Source organism: Macrobrachium nipponense, chromosome 8 (assembly GCF_015104395.2).
Source record: "Macrobrachium nipponense isolate FS-2020 chromosome 8, ASM1510439v2, whole genome shotgun sequence".
In the NCBI taxonomy this organism is placed as follows: domain Eukaryota; kingdom Metazoa; phylum Arthropoda; class Malacostraca; order Decapoda; family Palaemonidae; genus Macrobrachium; species Macrobrachium nipponense.
This window is the reverse complement of record NC_087203.1, coordinates 50,227,947-50,236,085: the sequence shown is the minus strand read 5'-3', so window position 1 is coordinate 50,236,085 and position 8,139 is coordinate 50,227,947. Positions and strand designations below refer to the sequence as shown.

The 8,139-nt window shown below is 43.5% G+C and overlaps 1 pseudogene; it reads right to left on the bottom strand.

The window, feature by feature from the left end:
- Window positions 1-7,163, bottom strand: part of LOC135223093 (dnaJ homolog subfamily C member 11-like) — an 86,839-nt pseudogene extending 79,676 nt beyond the window's left edge.
- Between the last annotated feature and the right edge of the window lie 976 nt (window positions 7,164-8,139).

Genomic DNA, 8,139 nt, shown 5'->3' with positions numbered 1-8,139 from the left:
AGGGAAGAATCACCTTGGTAATTTATGCTATCAATGAAGACATTGAAAGAGATACTCTGTCTAGACAAAGAATATTAGAGATAGTAGAAAATTAATGATCTCGGGATCTTATACAATACCTCTATACGATAAGAGTAAGAGATCTTATACTTAGAATGGGATCCTAATTTGGGCCTCAGATTCCGTGTTCGACAAGATGGAACTGCTCCTAATTAAAGTTTCTCTGGTCCTAAATGATCAAAAGGACAAGTAAAATTTGGGCTTTAGAATACTGGAATCAAATTCTATGACGACTCGGCAATGGGTTCTGGCCAGCATAGTATGCAATGAGAACTAAAGCCTTTTATTCCTGGATCAACGCTTTCAGATACGTTTCGTTGTCCGGGTAATGTAGTGACATGGTCATCTACAGAAGAAAAGGTTTTAACGTTTACTGACAGAGTCTTTGGAACGCCAGAAGGGCTCAAACTACTTCCCAAAAGGTTCAGAGAGATACATTCAAGAACTAGAAATCAACCCATTTCAGCTTAGAATCTCTTTAAAAAATTCCAAGCTCCTTCCCTTCCTTCGGGCAAGGATAGGGAAACTTCTGCGACGAGAACACTCATCAACATGTAGGAGAGAACTCGTTAGCAACGGAAGTAGGCAATAAGGATCCTCCTCGGAGGAAGACTTGTCTCTTGGGACTTTGGAGATTTCCTATGGTCTACTGGATGGAGCTGACTAAATTTTGATGAATGTGCAGGAGCAATTAGCGTATTTGGTAGGAGTACTGTCTAAAGAAGCCGACTCTAAAAAGGATGACAGACTTCCGATTAAGAGATCCAAATACCGATCTCCTGTCGGGCGCGACGAACCCTACAGGGGAGTTGTCGCACAAGCGGCCATCTCTGGGGGAGCGATGCGCTAGACAGGCGAGAACGTGGGAAAGGAAAGTAACTCCTGCCAAGCGTCTGGCGCCAACTAGGAGCCAGGCGCCAAGTAGGCGCAAAGAGCCTGACTTTACTGTAGATCGTGCTAAGCCAAGATCTTCAATTCACAAGCAACAAGAGCCAAACGGAGAAGAGAGAACTTCTGATAGGAGTATAGCGCCCGCTGAGCGCAATATACTTGCCATTCGAAAGGCGCATTCCATGAGCGATACTCCTACCATGCCACAGGAGTATTCGGAACTAGATGCGCCTTCCATAGGTAGGAGTATTCGGGAAGAGGTACTCCTCCCAGGCGCCTTGAGTACTCTGACTCGATACTCTCCCAGGAGCCACGGAGTATTCTAGACTTTTTACTCCTACCAGCGCCAGGGGTATTCGAAGCGTGATGTGCCTACCAAGAGCCAGGAGTTATTCTGAGCTTAATACTCCTAATAGGCGCCAGGAGTATTTCGGAACGCGATACTCCGGGGCCAAGCACCAGGAGTATTCCGATGAGCACGATACTCCTCCCAGGCGCCAGGGGTATTCGGAACGTGATACTCCTACCAGGCGCCAGGAGTAACCAGGCGCCAGGAGTATTCCGAGCACGATACTCCTCCCAGGCGCCAGGAGTATTCGGAGAGCGATACTCCTGCCAGGCGTCAGGAGTATTCCGAGAACGATACTCCTCCCAGGCGCCAGGAGTATTCGGAGAGCGATACTCCTACCAGGCGCCAGGAGTAACCAGGCGCCAGGAGTATTCCGAGCACGATACTCCTCCCAGGCGCCAGGAGTATTCGGAGAGCGATACTCCTGCCAGGCGTCAGGAGTATTCCGAGAACGAGGAGTATTCCGATCGCGATACTCCTCCCAGGCGCCAAGAGTATTCGAGCGCGATAACTCCTGCCAGGCGCCAGGAGTATTCTGAGCTTAATACTCCTAACAGGCCCAGCCAGAGTATTTGGAGCGAGATGCGCCTTCCAGACGGCAGGAGTATCGAAGAGTTTTATTACGACTGTCAGGCACCAGGGGTATTCTAAACAGTAACTCCTCGCGCCAGCCAGGCGCAAGCCAGGCGCTAGGCTTCATCCAGATGAGATCCAGTTCAAAGAAGTCCTAGTCTTCTTTGAAACAATGGTGATCTCTAAAGCACTTCATAAGTGACTTGATGATACCTTCAAACAGCTGAGAATTTAAAAAGCTCTTGAAGTGCGAGCTTTTGCAAATTCTTATTCTTTTCGTAACAATATGTCAGGAAGACATATTAGCTTTAACATATGAGAGATGCAACTATGTGTTGACTGATCATTACACGAAGGACTTCAAGTTAACTTACGAGAGATTCTTCTCTCTTGGTTTATACGTATCAGCGGATACGTTGCTGGGATAAGGAGCCGACACTGATCCTTTATTAATAAGTTGAATTTATTTTAACTCAATGTTTTTTGTTGGAGGTTTGAAAGGAGTTTGGGGATAACTCTCTTTCAATTTTAGCGCGAACCCCTCATGTTAGGAACAGGTGATCGGGATCGGTGTTGCGCTCCTTAGTTATGCCAATAGGCATAGGCATGTTGTCATATAAGCGGATTAGCACCCATTGACAAATGCCAATTAGGCTCGAGAGTAAGTGGATAAGACCCCATCGGTAGTACCCACAAGAACTCTTGGCCACAGATCACTATCTTGCTAAGGCTCTTGAGACGAAGCAGACTCCTATGCAATAGCTAGGAAGTCAACCCTTCGTCTAGAAACACAGAGGAACTAAGGTCTATAAATACCTACAACATATGTTGTTTACCTGTCTAGTCAGTAATTAGCGTCTCTTGCCCTCCACCAAAGGGTGTCAATCAGCTATGTATATATCTGACAGGTAAGTGAATGTATGAAAATGACATTGTTATGATACAATAAAGTTTCATACATACTTACCTGGCAGATATATACAATTGAAGACCCCACCCAGCCTCCCCGCAGGAGACAGGTGGAAGAGAGAATCTGATTAGAAAACGGGGATAGTTCCTAGTCCTGCCACCCAGCGGCAGGCAGGTAGATCACCTGACTACCTGTAGCGTGTGCCGCGAAATTCGAATTTCTGTCGGGGACGACGGAGTCGATAGCTATGTATATATCTGCCAGGTAGTATGTATGAAACTTTATTGTATCATAACAATGTCATATTTTCAGGGTCGCTTGTTCAGCGTACCAAAGAAAGGCCTCATTAAAAAACAGAAGGGTAATCTTAGACTTGTCCCGCTTAAACTTGGCATCGCTGCGACAAGTTCAAAATGCTGACCATCTCGCAGGTGCGGCCTTACTTCCCCGTGGGGCCGTCACCACCTCTATCGATCTTACAGACGCATACTATCATATCCCTATTGCAAGACACTTTCGCCCTTACCTGGGCTTCAGACTAGGAGATCAGGCATTCTCCTTCAAGCTAGTTCCTTTCGGTCTGAATGTAGCACCCAGAGTGTTCACGAAATTAGCGGAAGTAGTCGTTCAACAACTGAGGTCTCAAGGGATAATGGTAGTAGCGTACCTCAACGATTGGTTGATTTGGGCTCCAAACAGTCGAGGAATGTTGCGAACGCCACAATGAAAGTCATTCAATTCATGGAATATCTGGGTTCCAGATAAACAGGACAAGGTCAAGACTCACTCCGGAGTCCAACTTTCAATGGCTGGGCATTCAATGGAATCTATCCTCCCATACTGTCGATTCCATCAGCCAAGAGGAAAGAAAAAATAGCGAAGTCAGTGAAACAATTTCTAAAGTACAAATATGCTTCAAGGAGAAACCAGGAAAGAATCCTGGGTTCCTCCAATTTGCCTCAGTGACAAACATCTTGATGAAAGCCAAACTGAAAGACTTAACCAGGATCTGGCGCTCACGACAAATGTCAGATCCAGGGACAAGTATCATCAATACCACAGATTCTACTGGAAATCGTCTGCGCCCTTGGACAAAGTTAAAGAACCTGTCCATAGGTCAGTACCCCTTCAGTTTCCCCCTCCGGGAATCACTATCCACACAAGACGCTTCATTAAGCGGCTGGGGAGGATCTTCCAGTTCAAGAAAGTTCAGGGAACATGGTCACCTCAGTTCCGCCAGCTTACAATAAAATGTATTTGGAAGCAATGGCAGTGTTCCTGACTCTGAAGAGGTTACGTCCGCCAAAGAACTCTCACATCAAGTTAGTTCTGGACAGCGCAGTGGTAGTCCATTGTATAAACAGGGGAGCTCCAAGTCAAGACACCTGAATCATGTCATGGTAGCCATCTTTTCCCTGGCAGACAAGTTCAGTTGGCACCTCTCCTCCACCCATCTGGCCGGAGTGAGAAACGTCATAGCAGATGCTCTATCCTGTTTTTTTTTCAGTTCCTCTGGAATCGGAATGGTCACTGGACAACAGTTCGTTCCAATGGATTCTCCGGAAGGTACCAGGACTGCAAGTAGATCTGTTTGCATCTCAAACGAACCACAAACTTCCCTGTTATGTGGCTCCCAACTTGGACCCTCTGGCCTATGCACGGACGCCCTGTCCATAGATTGGAACAACTGGGAGAAGATTTATGTCTTTCCTCCGGTGAAATCTTCTCCTGAAAGTACTGAACAAACTCAGGACGTTCAAGGGTCAAGTAGCTCTAGTAGCCCCGGACTGGCCGAAGAGCAACTGGTACCTTGATTCTGGAATTGGGTCTTCGTCCTCTTCGAATTCCCAATCCCAGGCTCTCCCAGTCAGTACAAATGAAGACTGTGTTCGCTTCCTCAGGAATTCTCAAAACCCTAACTTATGGACTTCATGAAGTTTGCGGCCAAGAGAGATGCAAATATCGATCCACGAAATATTCTTTTCCTGGAATCGGATAAAAGAGATTCAACTTTAAGGCAGTATGATGCTGCAGTTAAAAAGTTTGGCATCCTTCCTGAGAGAAGTAGACATTAAAATCATGGACAATCAATTCAGCTATATCCTTTTTCAGATCCTTATTTGAAAAAGGGTTAGCAGCTAGTACTATTACGACAAACAAGTCAGCCTTGAAGAAGATTTTTCAACTGGGTTTTAACATAGACTTAACAGATTCTTACTTTTCGTCTATTCCCAAGGCTTGTGCTAGACTTAGACCTTCAGTAAGGCCTACTTCAGTGTCATGGTTTTTAAATGATGTTCTAAAACTGGCTTCAGATACAAATAATACATGTTCATTTATAATGCTCTTAAGAAAAACATTATTTTATTAAGCTTGGCTTCAGGAGCTAGAATTTCAGAACTGTCGGCGTTATCCGGATGCGAATCACGTAGAATTTCTTCCTTCAGGAGAAGTTCTGCTTTCTCCGGATCGCAGCTTTTTAGCAAAAAAATGAGGATCCTTTGTTGAGGTGGGACCTTGGAAGGTTATACCCCTTCCTCAAGATCTTTCTCTTTGTCCAGTAACGACCTTACGAGCCTTTCTGTCCAGGACATCCTCATCCTCTTCGGGTCCTCTCTTTAGAGAGAAAAAGGGGGTACTTTATCAATTAAAGGTATCAGGCAAACAGATCCTATACTTTATTAAGCAAGCTAACCCTGAACTCCATTCAAGGTTCACGATGTCAGGGCAGTAGCCACCTCCAATCAATTACTTTCAACACATGAATTTTGATAATTTAAAAAAGTATACTGGATGGAAATCGACCGACAGTATTTAAGCGCACTACTTAAAGTCTTTGGAATCTCCAAAATTTTCAGCAGTTGCAGCGGGTAACATAGTTTCCCTGACTCTGCACAGTAGTTTAGTTGAAGATCCAGATCTCCTACTACCTATCTCAGCCAACAGTTTGTCTAGCCTACCATGTTCATCTACGTTTGTCCTTGAGTCTTAGCTGCTCTTGTGATGGTTTAGTGGGTGTCCCTTATTTTTTTGCTAGGGTCACCCACAATTGATTGTACATACTGATCTTTAGGATGTGGTCCCTTATTTTATGCTAGGGTGCCACCATACCCCATTAACAATGGTTATGGTATTGTTTATTAATATTTGTGAAACTTATTTGGTGTGTCTTTAGCTTAAGTTTGTTCACACACCATTTATTACAATTATTGCTAATGGTTTATTAATAATTATTTAATGTGTTTTGAACTATGATTGTCACACATATGTTTATTTCAATTCAACATATAACTGATGTAAGCCTTTGTATATATATATATATTAACTATAAGTTACTCTTAAGTATTGCTCTTTATCCAGATTGTACGAACAATTGTATATATATTTTCTTTCAATTATAGTATAAGTTGAATTTTTAAGTTTTATTGAGACCTTCTTTATTTCAATCTGTGCTAATTCTCTGGTACAATTTTGCGCAGCGACACGAACTGAGCCAGAAAAAGGATTTTGACGTAGGAAAAAATCTATTTCTGGGCGATTGGTTCGTGTCGCCCAGCGAAATCCCACCTCTTCCCAACCCTTCGCTCAAGATTGATTGCTAACTTCAGGATGGCCACCAGAGGCGCGGCAGTCACCTAAGCTTGGGTTGTAGTAGTAGTAGTTGCTGCCCCGTTCTGTGGGTCGGCTCTCTTCCTGTGGGATTTTGTTGTAGGAAATTTCTAATTGACAAGAAGTTCGTGGTAGTGGTCTCACTCGCCCTAGTGTTCATACCGACGCCCTCCTTGTGGGTGAGCGAGTCAGTTATACTGACCTTTTCTTTATTTTGTTTATTCTCTGGTATTTGTTAGATCATTTACCCTAGAAATAATGAATTAAAGGATTATTTCGCTGGGCGACACGAACCAATCGCCCAGAAATAGATTTTTCCTACGTCAAAATCCTTTTTTTCATCTTAGGCTAAAAGTACGCCCTACTAATACACTTGAAAGTTTTATTTTCTCCTAAATGTCCTTGCTCATCATGTGCTAACTTCAAAATTATTTCATGAAGCTTCCTAGAAACTACGAATTTTTCTGTGATTCCCCTTTTACTACCTGACTTAGGACAAACACGACACAAAACTTCGTCCTTTTCACAAAAAGTTTCCTTACACACATCATCGAAATCATTATCCAGCTCACATTCAAAATTTCGGGTTAGTGTCTCATCCTCTCTCTGCAATTTGACTAACTCATCCTTATCCAAAACATTAGAGCCTAATTCATCACCGTAACTAGGACTAGATACAGGTACATTTACTACGTTACTTCCGACAGCTACGCCTTCCGTTTGGCTATCGCTGTTTACATCGATAGAGTCCGGTCTCTCAGCCACACTCATGCGAAGATCAACCTCGCTACCTCTATCACACTCGTTCGAATCCACGAACTTACTCACGTTCGAATCCACGAACTCACACTCGTTCGAATCCACGAACAAATTATGATTGTAGCCTATGTCTGTATCTAAACGCGACCTAGTTACTACCATTTCAGGCACTGGAATATTCCTCACAACAGGATTCCCATTCTTGGATAAAGCTAAGTCGTTACCGACAATATTGTCAACGCCTTCGACGGGCAAACTGTCCACAACTGCAAGTTTCACTTCTCCTGACACTAACTAACTTTCTAAATTCAACTTCAACAAAGGACAAAGAACACAAGTGTTAGGAAATCCACCTAACATGACTTTCTTTTCCATATTGATTTCTGCCCTGTTCGGCACACACTCACTCCTTATCAGTGAGATAGCAGCCCCTGTGTCTTGAAGCAAGACCACTTCTCTCGAATCTACTCCTCCAAGAGAGGAAACTACGCCTTCCGACAGAAATTCACCATAAATTTTCCTAGTTTCTCTCGTCACATCATTCCTACTTGACGAAAGGTTAACTAGAGACACTGGTTTCTTACCGTCCTTCTTTTCTAATGCACAATTTCTCGCTAAATGCCCTTTCCCATTACATCGGAAACAAGTTAATTCTGAGCCACTAGATGCCATTCTACTCTTACAAACCTTAGACGTATGACCAGGTTTTCCGCATGTATAACAGGAATAGTCACTTTTACTCGCATTGCTATTACTAGGATTGAAACCTTTACTGCTTTGTACTCTACCAGACGAAGGATCGTTTCGTTTCTTACTGACACTCAAATTATGAGTTAGACTATATTCGTCAGCTAGCCTAGTTTCTCCCTCAAAAGATGCTTCTCGCCTATGCTCTATATAAAGTTTAATCTCAGGGGATACATTATCTTTGAAGTTTTCTAACAACACTAAGTTCTTCAAACCGTCAAAATCCTCAACCTTAGCAGAA